This window comes from Mytilus californianus, unplaced genomic scaffold, assembly GCF_021869535.1.
Source record: "Mytilus californianus isolate M0D057914Y unplaced genomic scaffold, xbMytCali1.0.p SCAF_10, whole genome shotgun sequence".
Taxonomy (NCBI): Eukaryota; Metazoa; Mollusca; class Bivalvia; order Mytilida; family Mytilidae; genus Mytilus; species Mytilus californianus.
Genome location: NW_026262582.1, coordinates 48779773 through 48803689, shown reverse-complemented (window position 1 = coordinate 48803689; position 23917 = coordinate 48779773). Strand labels below are relative to the sequence as shown.

Below are 23917 nucleotides of genomic sequence, written 5' to 3'. Positions count from 1 at the left end.
CAATCTTAATCACTATAAAACAAATTGCTAGTTCAACAAAGAAAAACAAAAAAACATATAGACACTCTATAACACAACAGTGGGATGTATAAATACCTAGCCACGCGAGAGTTTGATACCAAAAAATGGACTAAACAGTTATGCAGAACAACACAACGACGGACCGTAATTAAAATACGTAGCATGTGCTCTATGAGAAACAATTGTAGTTGCGCTTCAAGGCTGCAACGAATTATCTGAAATAACTCTTTACATGCTTTACTTTAGTGACCTGTGGTTTTGCATTTCCTACCCCTTTGGTCTTTTCTGGATAGATGTCTCTCTGGCTATCCTACTTCATCTTTTTATGATGTACATAAACATATAAATTTATGTAATTGCCAAAATTAAATAAAGTTACTAAAAAAACCAATCACTAAAACTTACGTTGAAACAATTAATGCATGAAAATAAGGTGAGATCAATAATCTGTCAGACCATAGAAGTAAAATGAAATATAATACTTTCGTGGTCAGACCAAAATGTACACCTTACAATAATTTTTTTTTAAATCCACCAACTATAGTTGACTTTTTATTTACTATTTTTGTAAAGCTAACTTCCTCCTGAAATTTAAAAATGATCGATTTACAATTTGAATAGTTCAAGGTCTGATAAAAACCGTCAGAAAGACATGCACTCCATACTTTCCTTGTATACACCTATTAATATTGTTTACCTATACGTTTAAACCCGCTGCATTTGTTTGCACCCGTCCTAAGTCAGGAACCTGTTGTTCAGTGGTTGTCGCTTGTTGATGTGTTTCATAAGCGTTTTGCGTTTCTCGTTTTTTATATAAATTAGACCGTTGATTTTCCGGTTTGAATTGTTTTACACTAGTCATTTTGGGGCCCTCTACAGCTTATATGTATTGCATGCGTACTAGTATATGAAGCTTGATATCATTTTGGGGCCCTTTATAGCTTGCTGTTCGATGTGAGTCAAGGCTCCGCGTTGAACCCGTACTTTGACCTATAATGGTTGTCTCATTGGCACTCATACCACATCTTCTTACATCTATAGTAAAACCAATTATAATCGACTTTTTATAAAAATAGTAACTGAGAAAATGATCCAGAAAATAAACTAATTCTGAATATTAAAGTCAATTTCAAACTTTAACTGTATCCTTAACAATATCTTGAAGTTTAACTGGTAATCAATAATTAAAACAAAATTTAAATTTTCAAATTTATTATTTCAGAGGATTGACGTGAACTCAATTTTAATCAATGTTTCGAAAACTATCTTGAACTGTAAGTCTAACTAGATCATCGTCAAAAGCTATGAATATGATGGTTTAAGTTTAGTATTACTATTTGATCTCAACCTCGCTGTTGTCAAAAAAAATAATCAGGAACTTGAGCAAACCTAATTATTCCCTGTCAAAGAGATAACTTCCTTAAATCTTTTATCAATTCAACTTGTTGTCCTTTTTTTGAATAATTTTGATCATTATTCTTAATGCAGTCTTATAGTGGAAGCACATGTGCATAATGTATGTTGCATACACTACCTCTCTATCCTTATTAAGAGAAGAAAGCTTTGACTACTTCACTAATATATAAACATCAATTTTGGAAAAAATGCAGAACTTTTGTTTTGCAAAGGGTAAAACGATTGTAAGTTTGTTAAAGGACCATGGAAATTATTCAGTGGAGGGGCAGTAAACTACAAATTTCATTTTGAAAATAGATGTCCCTTCGATAGTCAACAGAAAATAGTAATTTGTTTATAATTTTTAGATGTGATATGATAAAAACACTCAAATAAAACATTTGCCAACAAGTTGTGTCATGGATAGATACGGGAAAAGAGGAAGTTGATGGGTGATGAATGTGAAACACATCAAAGACACAACAGAAACACTAAAATGCAACACACATCGAAACGAACTATAAGATAACAATAGCCATTTTTTCTGATTTGGTACAAGACATTTTAAGAAAAAATGGTGGGTTGAACCTGGTTTTGTGGCTAGCCAAACCTCCCGCTTTAATGACAATGTTAAATATAACACTAAAATGACAACATTACATGACAGGACCACAATACAAATAAATGGAAGAACATACAGGACAGAGAAACACACAAAAAAACAATACAATAGAACATTACGACAAGCTTATAGTTATCAAAGGTGCCAGGCCTAAAGATGAAGAGCATTGATGACCCAAATTTCCAAAAAGTTGTGCCAAATACGGCTAGGTTATCTGCCTGGGATAAGAAAATATTTAGTATTTAGAATAATTCATATTTTTGCAAACAGTAAATTTATAACTCAGATATAATATGAAAATACGTATTGAGTAAAATGGAAAAACTTTAATTGCATGTAACATTTTTTTTTAATCTTACTGTCTGTCAAAGTCTTTTAATTTCTTACATATATCACCTGTAGTTATTGTTTTTATTAACTTTTGTGGTGTTATTATGGTTTTTATTCTTGTTGAGGTTTTCGAATAGACTAATTTCTAACCACATTGGAACAGTCGACTTAACGTGGATAATAACGGACAGTCCTGGTAAATTTTCTTACTCAGTGCTAAAAAAGAATCAAGATATTTGGGATTAACGCGTTATATTCAAAATGTCTGCGTACGATTATTTTTTTTTTCAAACGCAACACATAAAGGGAACACTACTCATTAAGACAAAAAAGATGTGAGACAGAATAATGTGTATCGCCGTATTTATGATGAATTTCATTCAGCCAAAATGTTTCCATTATAACGAGTAAGTATCAAAGGTCGCGTTATAAAGCCTGGAAATTTGGAAACATTTGTTGAATTAGGGATACATCAATGCTATACAGCGTGTACAGAAAGAATACCAATACCAATTTTTTGTGACGATGAGACGGTGAAGAAATGATGCAAAGCAGATTTTATTAAATGTATTGGATAAAGAGGTGTGCACCTCTTTTACACTCCCTCCATATGAAACGAATCGGTCAATCCTGATCAGAGATGGTATGTGTATTATACAAAGTCTTTAAATGTACAACATTTTAAGAGATTTAGCCAAACACTACTTTAAAAACCTAATAGCTTGTTTTGAAAATTTTGAGTGTGTCATGAACATGTTTAATCGGTGTGGTGTAGAACATTTTATAAAATCAGCAGAAAGAAGGAGGAGGTCTTTTTGAAATGGTAGTATGATTTTTCATATCACTTGAGGTAGATTAATTCTAGATTTAAAGAAGTGTTTATGTACACATGAAAATAAACAGCATCTGATCAGATTTTTAGTTGAATATGCATTCGTGCTCTACAATGAATTTGATTTGCAAGACCACGACGAAATCTTCCTAGCTTGATCTTGACAAAATCCAGACACTGTGAAACAATTTTGTACCGGAACTGTAGCTGACTTTAATCAGCTGTAATCAGGAAGAGGCAGATACAAAAACTATTCTGCAGTCTCTGTTTGCTAATGTACAGGTGATAAAAAGTAGGGATGTCAACTCTGTAAAAAAAAATACTGATTTTATCGACCGATAATCGAGTACTCGCTCGAGCTCGGAAAAATATCTACAAAATGGGAAAAACAGTAATACGCATTTTAAGATCTGTTGGTCGTTGCCTAATTGACGATAAGCCGTTTACATCCTCATCTTGGGCTTTATAATTTAAGTCCCAGGCTTGATCTACCATAATTTAAATATATAAGTTTCCTAAACATTTTTTTTTATCAAACTCGTTTTCACACAAATATCCATAAGATTTTGTTAAGACTTCACAAGAATGATAATTGATTTTAAAATCATTTCAAATTGCATAATTTATATGGAAAATAACAGGGTATTTTTTAAAAATCCGCTACTATATGAGCTGATAAAAAACAATATTATCATAACAGTGAGTATAATTTATTTAAATATGATTGATACGTATATATTTTTGTTGATATTTCAAAACTTTTCAAATAAACGTGTGAGAATGAGAGTGCCACTCATTTTTCATTTTCATTATTCTTAGAAAGACATTTACTACGGTATTATATATTAAGAAGTCATCGATGTGATGCCTAATTGTCCGTTTTACTTTATTTTGTTTGTTCGACATTTCGGTCTTATATGGTGCAACATGTTTGTGAAGTTTTTCAAAACGAAAGATTTCGGAAGCATTTTAAGTGACAATATTGCACAAACAAACGAAACGATTATTAAGATAAGATTACTTCGAAATTTCTATTGAAATCTCCAAAAATTCCATTCATTAAAAGAAGAGAACAATGTACTAACAGGAAACCGATTAATCGAATCCCATTTTGATATTCGATACTCGCTACTACCGAGCGATATTCGAATTCTCAAATACTGGGTTTTTCCAGGGGTCGCATTGTAATAAATTCACCAGACATTGACAGTGACTAGTGTAAATTATATTCCACAGATGTCAAACATTGATGAATTGCGGTTACAGACAGGATGCATTTCTTCAACGAAGTCTGGAAGACGGATAATACCCGTCCATGGCATATGCAATGTTTTTGAAACTAGTCATGTCTAGCACAATACCAGCTGATCTGGCTCTTACAGGATGAGATATGTCTTCTTTCCTAGGCATTAGCATTAAGCAGCTAATAAGGCGTTGAGAGAAACCCCGTTAATCTTTCAAAGTTTGTAAAATCTAGCTGGTTCTGATATCGAAACTTCTGTTACAGTGGGAAGACAACTAATCGCTGGTCTATATGACCTCAAAGACACGGCTCAAATAGTACATGGAGATATCAACGAATTCGGAGTGAAGTCAGCGCTATCTAAGGATGCTTCCTTGTCGAAACTATCTCTTTTAGAGGCAACATTCAGACAGTGCATGATTGGAGTTACACTCGAAGTGTACATCTGGATGAATGCTCATATCGCCAAACCACCACTCTTATTTCCTCTGGAGTATGATTGGAAAATAAGGAATAGCTAAATACTTTCAGTATATTTTGATGGTCTAATGTCCTAGGACTTTTTACAGGACCTCTTTTGCACATGGAAAGGAAAAACTATTTGTATGAAATCTTATCCAAAGTCAGGAGCCTGTAATTCAGTGGTTGTCGTTTGTTGTTGGTTACCTATTTGTTTTTAGTTCATTTAGTTGTCGTTTGTTGCTGTGTTACATATTTGTTTTTCGTTTATGTTTTTGTACACTAATTAGGCCGTTAGTTTTTTCGTTTGAATCGTTTTACAATTGTAATTTCGTGGCCTTTTATACCGGTCTATGCGGTATTGTCTTTGCCCATTGAAGAAGACCGTACGGTGACCTATAGTTGTTAATTTCCGTGTCATTTGGTCTCTTGTGAAGAGTTGTCTCATTGGCAATCATACCACATCTTTTTTATATATACATCTTTATTTTCATGCATCAATACTATGTTTATGAATTTCATAATGTTTAAATGTTCACAATAACAAATTGTCGGCATTCCTATGGGAACGAACTGTGCGCCTCTCCTTGCCGACCTCTTCTTATTTTCATATGAGTCGGAGTTCCTTCAGCCACTTGTCAAAAACATGAAGATCAAAGAAGCCAGATCATTTAATTTCACATTCAGATATATTGATGATGTTCTTTCCATTAACAATCCAAACTTTTCTGATTGGGTTCCATTAATATATTCTCCAGCACTAGACATTAAAGAAACAACAGACACAGCTTCTTCCGCCTCATTTTAGACTTATACCTCGAATTTGACATAAGCGGTCATCTCAGTACCAGAATCAATGACAAACAAGACGATTTTAATTTCGAAATTATCAATTTTCTCAACCTTAGTAGAGGGTTGCTGCTCACAAGGAAGCTATTAAACCAAGAGTTCCAAATGGTGAAGTTGAAATCATCCCTTCGTAAATTTTACGGACGCCATGACGAGTTGGTTGACCGCTATGGAATATCCGTTTCACAGATGATAGCAGATATGTTCCTAATGTCGTAACTACAATCCCGTTCCCTTTTCACGAATGTGACCTACCGTATTTACCGGGTTTGTGCTAACATGAGCAACACGACGGGTGCCACATGTGGAGTAGGATCTGCTTACCCTTCCGGAGCACCAGAGATCACCCCCAGTTTTTGGTGGGGTTCGTGTTGCTTAGTCTTTTAGTTTTCTATGTTGTGTTTGGGTACTATTGTTTGTCTGTTTGTCTTTTTCTTTTTTAGCCATGGCGTTGTCAGTTTATTTCCGATTTATGAGTTTGAATGTCCCTCTGGTATCTTTCGTCCCTTTTTTAGTAGCAATATACCAACTTCACCTGCACATGGGATATACAAATCCCAACTCATTCGGTATTCAAAAGCTTGCAGCTGCTACTCAGACTTTGTAAAACGTCCCCAGTGTCTAAGCAGAAAGTTGATGAACCAGGGGTATGTCAAAGAACGTCTCGTCCTTTTTCTATAAAAATTCATCAGAAGATACCAAAACCTTGTTGATAAATATTCCGTATCAACTTCACAAATGATACACGATGGTCTTGAAGTATAGATTCTAGGTACTGACGTTGTTTATCATCTTAATAACGTGTTATAGAATTCTTTTATTTTACTTTGTAAATTATTACTTTTACTGTTTAGTCTATTTTTTGTAATATTCATTTGACGTGGCTCGGTACTTACTTAATAAAATGCCTGTACCAAGTCAGGAAGACAGTTGTCTTCCATTCGTTTGACATGTTTGAGCATTTGATTTTGCTATTTGATAAGGGACGTTCCGATTTGAATTTTCCTTGGAGTTCGGTATTTTTGTTATTTTACTTTTTATCAAAAGTATACTATTATAAATTTAACTATACGTCTATTATATGTATAGGTGTTTAAAAGTAATGTAAGGAGGCCATGTCCCTGTGACAGGTTTCATCAGACCTCGACCTCGTTATATTAGAATTGTATCAATGTTTAGTTTGTAAGATTAGTTTAGTTTGTAAGATTAGTTTAGTTTTACAATAATAACATACAAAAGGTCAACTATGTTTGGTGTATAAAATAATTGTAAGGTGCACATGTCTGTCTGACAGGTGTCTTATTCTGATTTTATTTTCATGCCTCATTGTTTTAAATTTATGTTTTTGTGTTTGAGGTATTTTGAATAACTGTAAGTAAAAGGTCAGTAACAAAGATGTATATACTCAAATAAAGATAAGGAGATTAAGTAGGATTGCCAGAGGGACGTCTATATTCTAAGTTTTGTTATAGAATGACAATTCCTTTCTTAATGATAAGTACGATCGTAAGAAATATCATTCTCTTACTTAAATCTAAGATCAAACAAAACAATAATTGCATTAGAAGTATAGGTCAGACAATACTTGGTCATTTTTTATGAATATTTAAAGCTTGTTGTCTGACAAATTTAGAACATACTCACACCTTCGATTGACATAACAAAATAAGCATCCAATTGTTATAATCAAACCCTTATATTAGCTCACTTTAAGTGTTAAAATGGTTAGCAAATGGAATTTAAATCATATTTAATGGCCATTTCAACAGATGGAATGAAATAGCAATGACATAGTTTGGTGATAAAAAAGGATAAATTATCAAAAAATTGAAATTCCTTCATGTTAAAAAGCACACAATTTTATATAATTCAGTTTTTCTAAAACTGAATAATTTTTGATAATGAAAACACTTCATCAATAAGTTCTAAAATTAAACCTCCAGGGTTTTGATTTACACTTGATTATAAATTTGGTTAAACTTGAACTTAATTTAAATCGATGTCTCAAAAACTATGTTCAACTATAACATATCAACAAAAACTTTTATGGTTTTGTTTTGGTACTTATATTTGATCTCAAACTCTCTGTAAAAAATACCTAAGGAGCTTGAGCATAGCTCCCCTTTTCTCTGTAAAAATACCTAAGGAGCTTGAGCATAGCTCCTCTTTTCTCTGTAAAACTACCTAAGGAGCTTGAGCATAGCTCCCCTTTTCTCTTTAAAAATACTTAAGGAGCTTGATCATAGCTCCCCTATTCTCTGTAAAAATACCTAAGGAGCTTGAGCATAGCTCCCCTTTTCTCTGTAAAAACAATTTTATTAATTCAGCTTTTTGTCCTTTATTCTGCGTGTTTTATACAACATAATGCAGTCTTGTAGTGGAAGCATATGAAAAAATTTAGTTGTGTACATGCACCACCTCTCTATCTTTATTTTTATATTTTTTGTTTACTACTACTATACTAATACATTGTACATTAGTTTGGAGAAAATGTAGCCATACAAAAATTATCAGTATAGGGGGCAGGTTTAAAAACTACAAATTCCATGTTAAAGGAATGCATGTTCCTCGGACAGTTGGTTTTATAGTATACAACAAATAGTAACTCATAACTAATTTTTATATGTGGTATGATGAAAACACAATAGCAAACAAGTTGTACGGTGAGCTTTGCATTGCCTATTAATGATATTATAGCTATATGTATACGGTAAAACAGGGAGTTGACGGTTGATCAATGTGAAAACACATCAGATTGTATTGCATCCTTGATATCAAATTACAGACAGCTTTTATTTGTAGTTTCTGAAAAAAATTTGAATGGGACGGATGGATGGCCGTAGACCTATATAACCCCCCCCCCCCCCCCCCTTTTTATCCTTCAGGGCGATGTTATTAAATGACTGTGCTTAATTATATAGTTATACAATATGTTCTGCCTTTTCTCAATACCAATAGTCGATTTCCCATTAACTGTTTTAGTTTCGAAGTCTAGATTTTCTTGTTGACAAAAGGACTACATTCCTTGTTTTGTGTACTCAAGCTGATATGAATTTTTATTACGTAATCATCCATTTTTACCATAAATGTGTTGTCAGTTCAATCCTGTACAATATACCGTGCTCTTTCCATTTGCTTTATTTATACAATCTGATTTCATATCTTAAAACTGATCCAATGGTGACAAATGTTAGCGTTTTCCTAGTGAAATATTGTTAGTATAAAGCGAGAGTATGCTTACCATTCTTTTCCAGTGATTGATTTATGATTGCAAGATGAATTAAATTGTAACAACTGGACACCATTGTACCTTTTGAAAACAGGTTTAAAAGTTTGACTTAGATATGAAAACTTCCGGCTTTATGGCAGTGTTTACATTCCATTTACTTGCAATTGGTTGTAATTGATTATTGGCAAAATGCCATAGTACTTCAATACTATACCTTTGGTTATGTCATTTTTATTTTTTAAATGAATGATATCTGATTTTACATTTTTTATATTTAGTTTTATTATTGTTATTAGTTTCCTTATATGATCCCATGTTGGGTGTATCATATATCATTCAATTTATCAAACAAATAATTCTATTGTACAAACATTTAAATAACACAACGTCCCAAGTTTAACACCAAAATTAAATCTTATATTTTTGTATCATAAATGCTAAATTATCCTTATTTATATTACCAATACCCATCTTCATGATAGCGTTTTCTGGTTTAATTATCCTGTTAAATAATCTGAAGTCAGTACGTTTTCTTATCTGAAAAACACTTTTTCTCTGTTTTCAAAGTAAAAAAAAACGATTGAAGTCTTCATTTTTTGGCACGTAAGGAGGTGTTCGATCATCAAGCTGTGGGGGTTTTCTGTACAATTCATTCTGTACGAATAGATTACTTACGTAAACGTACCAACCTTATTCATTTTTCTATTGGCTGTTTACGTACCTGATCTATGTCAATTCTCTGTATCTGTATGAAGCTAGACCAAAGGCGTTCTTGAAAGAAATATAAAAAAAAAATCGATATTGATATCCAGCAAAGATCGCCATTGTGAAATAGGGTGAGCTGGTGATGACGTTCTTGGTTCAGTTGAGGACGGAAGTGGGTTCGATCCCTGGTCAGGTGAAAACTTGAAAAATTAGTATTTGTTACTTTTGCACTAAGCATATGGCATTTTGGTAGAGCAAAGACTGGTCGGCTCGGAGTCGTAATAATCATATCAATGATGCGTCCGGGGATGTCTTCATGTTAGCTTGTGAACTAGCAGGTTGAAAATCCGACTCATCTAGACTGTCTAGTACAAAGCAGGTTTCATTATTGATGTCACATAAACATGTTATCATCCTGGTATGCATGTAATAATTGCCACTGGACGTTAAAGAAAAAATCCATCCATCAATCAAAGATTATAACTTTTGAATTTAAGTCACAAGGTAAATTCCAATATAAATATGTTATGCGAATGATAAATGTACAAATCATTTATAACTTTCCCCAAAATGTATGCTATTGATACTGACAGCGACCAAATCATATGGTAAATTCGGGTTTATTTGGTGTGACTTTGAAAGGTGGCCGCGAGTAAAAATATTGTCTAACATATTATATTATCTTTTATCTTAACTGATCAAGGAATTCCTGAAGGATTGCTCTAATAAGTTTTAATTAAATTTATATGTGATCGATAAGCGATATATGGCCATGTGAGCAACAGCAACAAACAACTATAGACATCAAACGCATTATCTTTTAAATGAGAAGTCAGGATACTAATGTTAATTTTCGTTTCTACTGAGAAGAAAATTTAACAATGTTATATCTTGTGAATGAACTTAGATTTTTTACTGAATTTTGAAATTGTCGGAAATTTGTTTTCGGAATATGCTTGTACCAAGTCAAAAATAGGATGGTTGTTTTCCATTCGTTCCTTTCGTTGGTAAACTAGTAGACGAATGTTTAATTTTGTCGGGTGTTATGCACTTCCTCCTTTTTAAATTGTTGAATTCTTTATAAATACAAAACATGTACCATTTACAAGTAATTGAACAAAAAATGTCCTACTGCATAGAAATAATAAGAGATTATTAAAGAGAAAGAAAAATCACAGTTTAAGAAAAACGTAATGCAGATTTGTACAATTTAGAAAGATATTTCATATCTATTTTTCATTTGTTTTTCATCGTCAAATCTATAAAGACTACCAGTTAACCATGGGGAAAAACAAAAGATCTAAACATGGTTTTACAGATTGACGCTATATCATAACACTAAAATTATTCTTATTTAATAGTTGCATCTACCATTCTACACATAGGCATAAATTGTTTCTATTTTGAACCCGCTAAGATTTTTGAACGCAAAACAAATAAATTCTCAAGCATGGCCTTATTTGCCCTAAACTATAATTTTAACATTGATAAGATTGAAACGAATCAGTCTAGACCCTGATAATAGTGACATGTTCACAATTTTGTTCTACATAAGTCTTTACCCACGTTAAATTCAGTTTTATGGTTATTTATATTATGGATAAAACAGTTATTCAGACAGGAGGTAGGAAATAGTTAGAATGTAACAATTTGATTTTGAATACAGGAGCAGGAACATTTTTCGCGAACTGAATTTTAAATAATTATCTGTTACCAGACACGACTTTAGGGGTAGGGGTCGACCTCCTCCCTTATGGAGCTTTAAACGTGATTAATAAAAGGATTTTTTACAATTGTCACTCCAAACGTTTGTTTGCCAGGGGTTCCCCTTTTTCAAAATTCTGGAAGCGCAACTGCCGGTTATGTGTTTCGCTCGGCATATTGTGTGCACAATTATTATATCCTGTATTTTTTTTAGGCAGAATATTCATTTTCATCCTGTGTCAGGCAAGATAATTTGTTTTCATATTTTCATTTATATTTGAACCTCCCTTGAAAATATTTTGTTTTAACTCGCTAAATATAACGCAGAAGATTTCTATTTACATGTACATGTTTATCTTAAATCCGTCTTAACCAAAATCCTGTATCCTATGCATAGCCATAATCGGACAACAACCCGACAAAATAATAAAACCAACAGCAGGTTGGCTTTCGGTGACTTTAAAATTGAGAATGGAAATGGGGAATGTGTCAAAGAGACAACAACCCGACCATTAAATGTGTTGGTTTAATGTAATGCATGTTGTAAATGTATTTGCAACCAGTGTTTTATGACATGTAATGGGAAATTCTAACAATCGGTAACTTGTGATATCTGCTTACTAGTATTATAACTCCGACATGTTGTATCGTCCGGCCTATTACTATTATCCTAACACTGGCGTCAACAAAAGTCTGTTGTATATTAATTTCACAATACTTACACATGCTGTCAAACTTAATTGAGTCAGCAGAATACGGAGACACAATGAAGTATAATTGATTGATTCAGCGGATTGATTGTTGGTTGCTTAACTTCCAGTGGTAAAATATATTTAGAATAAAAAAATATAAAAGAATAGAGTTCCAATGTCCCCCGCGTTACACATATTTTGTGTATCCAAGGTACACGAGCAATCACTAAAAAAGCACTTTTATTTTTGTTCCTTTTATTAATATCTTAGAGAAATGAAGGCTTTAGAGCAAATGCAATATGATTTCCAAGGAGCATAACTCGTTAAAAATATTAGATCAGCACTTATTTTCGAAAGTGTCAAAGACATTGCTGATATAAACCTATGATATATAAGTTTCATCAAATTCTAGCAATAATTGTACACATGAGAACGCTGACAATGCAATTTTCCCTATAATCAATATTTCCAAGGGGCATAACTCTTTAAAAAATCATTGATCGACACTGATTTTTGAACTCGTCAAAGACATTGATGATATAAACCTATAATATAAATTTCATAAATATCTGGCAAGAATTGTACACACTAGAGCGCCCATAAGGCAATTTTCCATATAATTAATATTTCCAAAGGGCATAACTCTTTTAGAAATTATTGATCGTCACTGATTTTCGAACTTGTCAAAGACATTGCTAATATAAACCTATGATTTAAGTTTCATAAAATTCTGGCAAGAATTGTACACATGAGAGCGCTAACAATGCAACTTTCCATATATTTAATGTTTCAAAGGGACAAAACTCTTTTAAAAATAATTGACCAGCACTGGTTTTCGAACTCGTCAAAGACATTGCTGATATAAACCTATGACATAAGTTTCATAAAAATCTGGCAGGAATTGAACACATGAGAGCGCTAACGATGCAATTTTCCATATAATAAATGTTTCCAAGGGGCATAACTATTTTAAAAATAAATGATTGGCACTGATATCCGAACTTGTCCAAGACATTGCTGATATAAACCTATGATATAAGTTTTATAAAAATCTGGCGAGAATTATACACGTGAGAGCGCTAACAAGACCGGACAGACGGACGGACGCCCGGTGTTTCTATGTCCCCCGCAACGCGTTGCAAAATTGTTTTCTAAAAATTGTTTTGGTTTCTATTTCTTACGAGAAATTAAATCACCCGTATTTTCAATAATAAATAAAAATTCAGATATCCTTCAAAGAAAGATAATCGCTAGTTAGAAAAAGGGATTAATTTCAAGTCCGAACAGATATAATTGGTTCTAACACTTATTGTCAATTCTTTTTAAAGATAATACAAAGATTTATCCACATTATGCAGCTTAATAAGAGGGTCTGGATGGGGTCCTTCATTTCTTTATTCTTTAATTTTTTAGATCTTTTTTTTCTATATTCTTTATTTGATTTCGCCATTATTCTTTATTATTTAGAACCCCATTCTCTATTCTTTATTATTTAGAACCCAATTCTCTATTCTTTAATCTTTAACTATTTTTTCTCTATTCTTTATTGTTTTGCCCTTTGTTCTGCACTTTTTGCCAATTATTCTCTTTTCCGTAAGCCCCATCCAGACCCTCTAATAAGATAACCATTCAATAATGTATTAATAAAATGTTATAGTTAAAATAAAAATGAATTAATCAGGTGTTCAACCGAAAAAAAACTTCGTGCTTTCGAAGCGCTATTCTGGATAATCCATTAGCAGGAACGCTTAAACCCAATATTTTAAAAGCCAAGTAGGTATATAATCTAAACACGTGAAGAACTATATCACCAACTATCGCACCTCGGGTAAATTATGACGTTAATTATGATTGGTTTAACACCGTCACGTGGTGACCCCCTATGAAGAACTATATCACCAAATAGCCAGTCATCTATGGTAAATTTAGCCTTTGGGAGTTGGAACCTTTGTTTCTTTATTTATAAACTGGGAAATCCGTATTTTTTTCAAATTCCTGTCACAAGAAACAAATCAAGTAAGTTGACATTATTTTTCAAATTGTAAAATGGTTATATTTTGTCCTTCAAATTTCACAGGGACGATTGATACAGTGCTAAAGAATTCAAAGAGAGGCATAGAGGTGTCTGAGGAGGCAGCTATTGTTAACATACTTGACAGAGGAAGAGTTTCCATCAGGCTTCTATAGTCAAAGCTTGTAATAAAAACAGCCAAAAGCTTACACAGGAAGACTTGTATGTTAACATAAGAACTTTTAACGAAATCGGTATATGTGAGAAATGGTCTCACTGCGACGCGTCACATGTCAGACTAGTGCTAATGATGACAAATACCTTATGAAATAGTTGCATGAGTCAAGATCAGAATTAAGATGAAGCAGTATTATTGAGATGAAGATCAATATTCGTTAATTTCCAGGTTAATAACTAAACTGCTAAATTATAAACCAAATTATATACAAGTTGTTCATTGTTTTACGATTTTATATTATTAAACATTATTTTATATAGTTTGAGAACTTTAAGAGATATCGATTTGCATGTATAATTGTGTTGTGGCTGTATAGAATAGAATAGAAAATACCATTAATATTATTTCGGTAATGGATGTATTTAAAAGAGAAAAATGGTCTAAAAATTATAGAATAAAGAAATAAAGGACCCCCATCCAGACCATCGTTACTAGCTTGTACTCTTGGTCAGTCTTTCAACTTTTATAAGTTAATATGATAGTTATTGTCAACAAATAGTTGACAGAGATATCGAACTCGGAAGGAAAGAGGGACGGCCAATTTCCCCTGCATGTGTTTCAGTCACAGTGTCAAAATCTAAAACATTATAATCCTACTGGAATTTAATTGAAAATTAATGATCGAGTCTTTATATATATATATATACACTTGAAAGCGTTTTTAACAATTTTACATATTTTCATAAAATCCAAATGTAATTCATGTAAAAGGCATGTTGATACTGTATTGCAAATTTTACGTTTTTTTTGTTTTTTTATTATTAAAGTACATTAGTGTGTGTGTGTATGTGTGCGTGTGTGTAAAATTTTCAAATTTCTTCGATGACCGATTTTTTTCTTATGTTTCAGGAACAAGATCGCAAGTTTTTGCAAGTACAGTGTATCGTCTAAAATTCTTATAATACATGGAACAGATACAATGCTGGACACAGCTAAATCTTTAGCCGACCATAACATAGACAAACCGATTTAATTAACGGGAGCATTTCGTCCTGAAACGTTTAAAGATAGTGATGCCGATTTCAATGTTGGATTCGCTTTGGGGGTTCTGCATTGTTTAGCGACAAGAGATGTTTACATTGCTATGAACGAAAGTTTGTTTCATTGGTCAAACGTGTCACATGACGTCGGTCAAAACTATTTTGCGTAATAAAATAACATCTTAGTATGTAGGTAATCTTTATTTAAAGTCGGGTTGCATATATACATAATAACAAGGAACATGAGCTCTTAAGAGCTCTTTAACCGACTAATATAATAAACAAAACATACATGTAATAACATCAGATACATATACAACGCAAACATACAGACATCAAGCTGAAGCTAGCGAACAATAACAAGCGAACAATAAGCCAGCGAACAATAAGGCGATATATCTAAAAACCGAAAAAATGAATAAGACAGCAACGGCCGTTAAATGAAAAAGGCAGAAATTCCGTTCAAATATTGCAATTTCAACTCTATCATGAAATGGTATTTATCCCATCAATTGATCAAACAAGTCACATCTCTTTTTAGGCTAAAAGAGGGACGAAAGATACCAGAGGGACAGTCAAACTAAAATTCAGTACCACAGTAAATCAGCATCTGTCAAGGGATTATTTGTAGGTGTAAGACCACCCGTGCACCCACTTCAATTTAGAACGTATGTAAAAGTAGTCCTTCCCTGTAAAATACAGCACCTTTGATGTCATTATTTAATTGAACTAAGATACACATTTGCAGAAATGGGGGTTGGCCTATTCCATGGCTTCTAGAGAAAAATAATGAGGGGTGTCACGGGGTATGACTATATAGGTCTTGTAGAGGAGAAACAGGCGCATCTTTTGCGTAAGGTATCGAAGGGCGCTATGTTCAAAAATCTGAAACTAGAGCTCAAAATTTGAAAAAAAAATTGTTAAAAACAGGGGGGTTGGCCTATTCCATGGCTTCTAGAGAAAAATAATGAGGGGTGTCACGGGGTATGACTATATAGGTCTTGTAGAAGAGAAACAGGTGCATCTTTTGCGCAAGGTATCGTAGGGCGCTATGTTCAAAATTCTGAAACTAGAGCTCAAAATTTGAAAAAAAATTTGTTAAAAACAGGATGGTTGGCCTATTCCATGGCTTTTAGAGAAAGATAATGAGGGGTGTCACGGGGTATGACTATATAGGTTTTGTAGAGGAGGAATAGGCGCATTTTTTGCGCAAAGTATCGAAGGGCGCTATGTTCAAAAATCTGAAACTAGAGCTCAAAATTTGAAAAAAATTTTATTAAAAACAGGGGGGTTGGCCTATTCCATGGCTTCTAGAGAAAGATAATGAGGGGTGTCACGGGGTATGACTATATAGGTCTTGTAGAGGAGAAACAGGCGCATCTTTTGCGCAAGGTATCGAAGGGCGCTATGTTCAAAAATCTGAAACTAGAGCTCAAAATTTGAAAAAAAATTGTTAAAAACAGGGTGGTTAGCCTATTCCATGGCTTCTAGAGAAAAATAATCAGGGGTGTCACGGGGTATGACTATATAGGTCTTGTAGAAGAGAAACAGGTGCATCTTTTGCGCAAGGTATCGTAGGGCGCTATGTTCAAAATTCTGAAACTAGAGCTCAAAATTTGAAAAAAAAATTGTTAAAAACAGGATGGTTGGCCTATTCCATGGCTTTTAGAGAAAGATAATGAGGGGTGTCACGGGGTATGACTATATAGGTTTTGTAGAGGAGGAATAGGCGCATTTTTTGCGCAAGGTATCGAAGGGCGATATGTTCAAAAATCTGAAACTAGAGCTCAAAATTTGAAAAAAAATTTATTAAAAACAGGGGGGTTGGCCTATTCCATGGCTTCTAGAGAAAAATAAGGAGAAACAGGCGCATCTTTTGCGCAAGGTATCAAAGGGCGCTATGTTCAAAATTCTGAAACTAGAGCTCAAAATTTGAAAAAAAATTGTTAAAAACAGGGTGGTTGGCCTATTCCATGGCTTCTAGAGAAAGATAATGAGGGGTGTCACGGGGTATGACTATATAGGTCTTGTAGAGGAGAAACAGGCGCATCTTTTGCGCAAGGTATCGAAGGGCGCTATGTTCAAAAATCTGAAACTAGAGCTCAAAATTTGAAAAAAAATTGTTAAAAACAGGGGGATTGGCCTATTCCATGGCTTCTAAAGAAAAATAATGAGGGGTGTCACGGGGTATGACTATATAGGTCTTGTAGAAGAGAAACAGGCGCATATTTTGCGCAAGGTATCGTAGGGCGCTATGTTCAAAATTCTAAAACTAGAGCTCAAAATTTGAAAAAAAATTGTTAAAAACAGGGTGGTTGGCCTATTCCATGGCTTCTAGAGAAAGATAATGAGGGGTGTCACGGGGTATGACTATATAAGTCTTGTAGAGGAGAAACAGGCGCATTTTTTGCGCAAGGTATCGAAGGGCGCTATGTTCAAAAATCTGAAACTAGAGCTCAAAATTTGAAAAAAAAATTATTAAAAACAGGGGGGTTGGCCTATTCCATGGCTTCTAGAGAAAAATAATGAGGGGTGTCACGGGGTATGACTATATAGGTCTTGTAGAGAAGAAACAGGCGCATCTTTTGCGCAAGGTATCGAAGGGCGCTATGTTCAAAAATCTTAAACTAGAGCTCAAAATTTGAAAAAAAAATTGTTAAAAACAGAGTGGTTGGCCTATTCCATGGCTTCTAGAGAAAAATAATGAGGGGTGTCACGGGGTATGACTATATAGGTCTAGTAGAAGAGAAACAGGCGCATCTTTTGCGCAAGGTATCGTAGGGCGCTATGTTCAAAATTCTGAAACTAGAGCTCAAAATTTGAAAAAAAATTGTTAAAAACAGGATGGTTGGCCTATTCCATGGCTTCTAGAGAAAGATAATGAGGGGTGTCACGGGGTATGACTATATAGGTTTTGTAGAGGAGGAATAGGCGCATTTTTTGCGCAAGGTATCGAAGGGCGCTATGTTCAAAAATCTGAAACTAGAGCTCAAAATTTGAAGAAAAAAAATATTAAAAACAGGGGGGTTGGCCTATTCCATGGCTTCTAGAGAAAAATAATGAGGGGTGTCACGGGGTATGACTATATAGGTCTTGTAGACAAGAAACATGCGCATCTTTTGCGCAAGGTATCGAAGGGTGCTATGTTCAAAAATCTGAAACTAGAGCTCAAAATTTGAAAAAAAATTGTAAAAAACAGGGGGGTTGGCCTATTCCATGGCTTCTAGAGAAAAATAATGAGGAGTGTCACGGGGTATGACTATATAGGTCTTGTAGAGGAGAAACAGGCGCATCTTTTGCGCAAGGTATCGAAGGGTGTTGTGTTCAAAAATCTGAAACTAGAGCTCAAAATTTGAAAAAAAAAAGTTAAAAACATGGGGGGCTGGCCTATTCCATGGCTTCTACAGAAAAATAATGGTGGGTGTCACGGGATATCTATATAGGTCTTGTAGAAGAGAAACAGGCGCATCTTTTGCGCAAGGTATCGAAGGGCGCTATGTTCAAAAATCTGAAACTAGAGCTCAAAATTTGAAAAAAAAATTGTTAAAAACAGGGGGGTTGGCCTATTCCATGGCTTCTAGAGAAAAATAATGAGGGGTGTCACGGGGTATGACTATATAGGTTTTGTAGAGGAGAAACAGTGCGCAAGGTATCGAAGGGTGTTATGTTCAAAAATCTGAAACTAGAGCTCAACATTTGAAAAAAAGTTAAAAACAGGGAGTTGGCCTGTTCCATGGCTTCTACAGAAAAATAATGGTGGGTGTCACGGGATATGACTATATAGGTCTTGTAGAGGAGAAACAGGCGCATCTGTTGCGCAAGGTATCGAGTGGCGCTATGCTGCATTTTTGTACAACCTATACTTTTTGCACTGGGTAAATGCAGCATTGAAGTAAATGACTGGGTAGCGTTGAACGTTGACGGTTACGTGGATGTTTTGCAAACTCCAATGCTGAGATTTGGGTACTCCTGTGTACGATGTCCGAGGGTAGCACGTTTAGCTGCATCGATAGGTAATGTATCTGCAAATTAGGAGATGGAGGATGCAGTACAGATACTGGTAAGACTACAAGAAGCAGTTTTTTCTCTTGCCCTTTTAAGACTGGTTTAAAGACTCGTTTAGATCACGACTTAACCTTGTTTGTCAAGTAGTTATTGTAAGTTACTAGATTTGATGGTATGCTTTTCATCCTGGAATCCTGGAACTTCATGTGAAGTGTTTCATGCTGCTTGGAATAGGCAATAATTAGTATAACAAACGTCATTTTATGTAAAGCGTTTGCAAAAACTCCCTTAAGCGTTTGAAAGCGTTTTAGAAAACATCATCTAGTGTTTAATACCGTAAAAAAATTAGCGTTTAATGGTGACAAAGCCGTAAGGCTCAGACCAGCATGAAGTTTTGACCAGGGCCGAACGGTGAATGTGTCTGGAAACTCTGGTTGTATTGTTGAAAGAGATCTTGACAAAGTTGGATCGTCTTGCGCGAGAGTTTCAAGCAGTTTTCACAAAGATAGAATCAATCAGCGTTGTTGAGTCCTACTCGGACGTAGAAGTCTTCGCACTATTTTGTTTACTCAGCACCAATTCATCAAAAACCACCAAGATCTTACTGTTTGTGTCAATTCCCGATGGTCTGTTCGAAGACGAACAATGACATTGATGAGTGATGTGGGACATTTACCTATATCGGAAATCAGGTCGCTTATGTCATTTGTAAGAACCTCTTCCCCAGTGCGTTTTGCAGGAGTAGATAGATAGGTCGATGAAGAGATTTTCCTAACTATCGTAACATAAACACCTGACCGATTTTTTAGCAGCGTCGGCTTATAACGGCTTACGGCAGTCTGAAGTGTAAGTAGAATACAAAGACAAACAGCCGCTTCGAATTAACGACTAGCAAGGGGCGACGACGGAGGGGTGGATCGAGGATATTCCACTTTATGAGTACAACCAGTGGATGTTTCATGAACAAGCTAAATAAACCCGCCCCGATCGTTTGTTGCACAACTTCACGGGACCTGTTACTTAGCTGAAAAAACGATTACATACAGTAAGAACCACAAACACCTTGGTCCATGGGTCGCTCAAGCTGTGTATCGTCATGATCTCTTCTTTTTGTACACTTATTTGGTCCAACGGAAGGTGTGTATTCCTTATCAAATGTACATAAATTCTTTGTGATTCGAACCTTGTCATCCACGTGGAACCAAGCCGTGTAAATGAGCTATCGATGCTCAACATAAGAATACAACAACTCGCAACTATGTGAATGACAGGAACATGCATTGATAACTTTGCACTCTATAAAATCTAGCAATGAGAATGAAGATCGAACGCGACACCGTTTGACACCTCATCTTCACCAAAGTTCAATTGGTCTGGGCGTCTCAATAGAAAAGTTCGTTGGACGGATAAAACATTTCGACGTAAATTCGAGAAACGATGCCTGATCGCTGTTCGTTTAGGTGAAACTTGGATTACAGTTCTATCTCAACAGAACAAAGAATTCACGTTTGTTCTTAGCATCATCAATGTTTTCCTTGCCAAATACGACTGTTTAGTGCCGCCAAAGCCCAAGAAGGTGTGACGATCAAGGTTGCTTTTTTATACCGTATTTAAGTCAAGCATTTTCATAAAACTATGGACGGAAAAGGTAACCGAATTCCACAACAAAGAGGTCAAAGTGCTATGCCGAAAACACGACGTTGATCCCGCCAGAATGGAGAAAAGCCGAGTTGTCTCGACCACTGGGACCACACCATGATAGGAAGATGATCAAATACTTTAAAGCCAAATCTACGCGCACATGCGCGATTGGTACTTTAGATGATCTCGTTCACCAACAAAAACACCACCAAAAAAGAGATCGACTTAAGACCTTTGGCAGCAAGTCATAAGAAATATGAAAGAAAATAAGGTGTACTGTAACTTGTATGCAGACATGCCTACTATACAGCAGGGTCGGATCCGCGTGTTTACCAATTCCCACGATTTCAACGATGAGGAAATACAGGGTTCCCGAACTTCTGAATACCTCGTACCGCTTCGATAAGGTATTGCGAAGGCGAAATCGGGGTGATGTCAATGATCTCTTTGAGAAATGGATAGGTAATCTCAGTCATTTATTTCTTGGATCAAACAATTAGACATGGAGTCACAATCTCTCTTTTCAAACACAAAGGTTCGTGGTTCGATCTCCGTTCCTGGGAGATAATCAGGGACCAAATTTTCGGCTCTCCCTTGACACCATTTGCGAGTATTGTCTTCAGGAACGATGATAGTCTGTCGGAAGGGTACGATAAACGGCTGACCCGCGTTAAGAGAGATCCATATCACTGCACGTAAAAGACAACCTTGTAGATTTCGAAAAAGACCAGGCTGATGCCGCTACAAGGCAGCACTCGCACCGGCAAAGTAGAGAGGGATATAATTAATATAAGTTACAATAACTTGTTTCCAAATCCACTAAAAATAACTATGTTTAAACTAACCTCTCTAGAAGGTCTATATTCTTGATGATTCCCCAAGACTGTAAAGATTATGAGAATGTAAAGGTTACTAGTAACCAATGGGTTTAACGGTTTTCCCTGATATAGCAGGGTTACTAGTATAAAACTATGCTGCATTTTATTGTACAAGAGGTGTCGACGTGAATCAATTGGCGTGCGGGTTCTATTGAGAGGAGTCGCTTGCGGGTACACTATTGCCTGTAGGTGAAATCATGATATGTATGGGTGTATCAGAGGGAGTAACATGACTAGCTTGAAAAACGGTAGTATTGACGGGTAAATTATGACTAGTTGTTTGTGAGGATTGAATGAGTTTTTTAATTTGACGGATTTTTTAATCTAAACGAACATATACTGATCTGTTTGCTGAATTTCTTCCACCACGTCTTCATCCGAGCAAGCTTCTACAATTTTATTATTAAAACCTTTCTGAATATCACTTTTCTGTGACACGGCATCTTAAATAGCTGTGACTTCCTCAATTTCTATATCGAGACTATCTCTGCAGTTATGTCTCCAAAATTCTTCCAAAGTCTTGTAAGTGCTCGTTTATGTCCGGAACGAATGGCTTTTAGCTTTGTATCCATTTTCCCTTCTTAAGATAGAAATAAAAGACTTCTTGACTATGTGATAGATGTACTAGTCATAGTAACATGTCAAAGTGACGTGACATAACATTAAGTGCAGCACATAGTAAACGTCATGTGTGTGGTATTTACGAGAGGTATGATTATGATGCAACGTATTACCCTCAATTTTTAAGGTTTCGATATCTACTCTAGTTTATTTTAACACATCTCACTCCGTCAATCTATTGAATATCCCCATCTTGTTCTTCCTATTTCTTTGCATACCAAACATTCATCACCTTGTCCTCTGCCATTTTATTTTCGTGAAGTTAACTAATCAAATGGTTCTGCATGTTTGAGTTTGTGGTCACACTTGTCCAGCTTGTCCATTATTTTTTCTCATGTTCTTTGATTGCTGCATCATATTCTATCTTCATTCATTTTATATCCGTTTAAATCTGGTCGCACTAGGTTTCATACGTGCTGTCTTTTACTTTTTTAATGACCCACCATTCCATTTCTCAGTTTTAGTTTGAAAACCGGATTTGTTTTTATCTCTATCGATTTATGAGTTTTCGCACAGCGTTATACTACTGTTGCCTTTATTCATTACAGCATCCGAACTGGCCATCGGAGCTTTCAGACTGGTGATATGGTTGTCGTTCATGTTCCAGTATTTGAAGAAACTACCCATGATCATCCCTCTTTATCAATGGCCCTTTGTGTTGTTCCATTTCCTGAAAAGTGCTATTCGGAGATGGGCGAGCGTTTCCAATGGATTTGGGCTCTTTCTGATCGGCCGTCCAAGTTCGTCCCAAAGATGTTCCATTGGCGATAATCTGGAGACATTGCTGACCACGGCAACACACGAATGTGATTATTCTCCAAAAAATCATTGAAATGTGTGCCACGTAACAACGGGCGTTGTCCTGCTGAAAAACGTGGTTAAAACGATGCCTTCGGAGAAACGGGAGAACGAGTGGAGTCAGAATTTCGTTCCTATACCTTTTTGCATTAAGTTACCTTCAATAATTGTCAGATCGGTGCGTTCCTGGTAGGTTATTCCGTCCAATACCATAATTCCGCCACCCTCAAACCGATCCGTTTCCTGTACGCACGCATCAGAAAATCATGCATTGCACCTCCGGTAGACCATGGCTTTGCCGTCGCTAAATGTCAAGTTGAATTTCTATTCATCGGTAAAAAGGACATGTCTCCATGTAAGCCTATTCCATCGAATCCGTACCCGAGTCTATTCAAGTCTCGACATCCTGTGACGCTGCGTAAGGGTAGGTCCCTTCAACGGACGATGAGCTCTTAGGCCAACTTGATGCAGTCGGTTACAAACTGTTTGGGAATATAGCCTGTTGTTGTTTCTTCCATGAGTTTGTCGTGCTGTTTGTGACAAGTTTACAAATCGATTCCGGAGATGAATAATGCGGATGTGACTGTCTTGACGTAACTTCGTTTCACGTTGCCTGCAACCTCGGGGACGATTATTTGTCGTGCAAGTATCTCTAAGACGAGTC

The 23917-nt window shown here is 35.3% G+C and overlaps 1 protein-coding gene and 1 long non-coding RNA gene across 8 annotated transcripts in view; one reads left to right on the top strand and one right to left on the bottom strand.

The window, feature by feature from the left end:
• The window catches only part of LOC127718278 (ankyrin-1-like), a 28835-nt gene extending 19704 nt beyond the window's left edge, over positions 1-9131 (bottom strand). Inside the window, exon 1 of the mRNA XM_052224273.1 lies at positions 8993-9131. The gene's annotated coding sequence lies outside the window, so the exon portion shown is untranslated. The remainder of the gene's footprint in view (positions 1-8992) is intronic.
• A 6835-nt stretch (positions 9132-15966) lies between these two features.
• On the top strand, positions 15967-19189 carry LOC127718282 (uncharacterized). Of its 7 annotated transcripts, XR_007989697.1 has the most exons (6): positions 15967-16328; positions 16685-16861; positions 17355-17549; positions 17727-18044; positions 18754-18931; positions 19095-19189. It is a non-coding gene; the product is annotated as an uncharacterized LOC127718282 (long non-coding RNA). The 7 variants fall into 7 exon arrangements; XR_007989699.1 differs by lacking the exon at positions 16685-16861 and having other exon boundaries at positions 15967-16308; positions 17335-17549; positions 19095-19187; XR_007989698.1 differs by lacking the exon at positions 16685-16861 and having other exon boundaries at positions 19095-19187.
• Positions 19190-23917: the final 4728 nt, after the last annotated feature.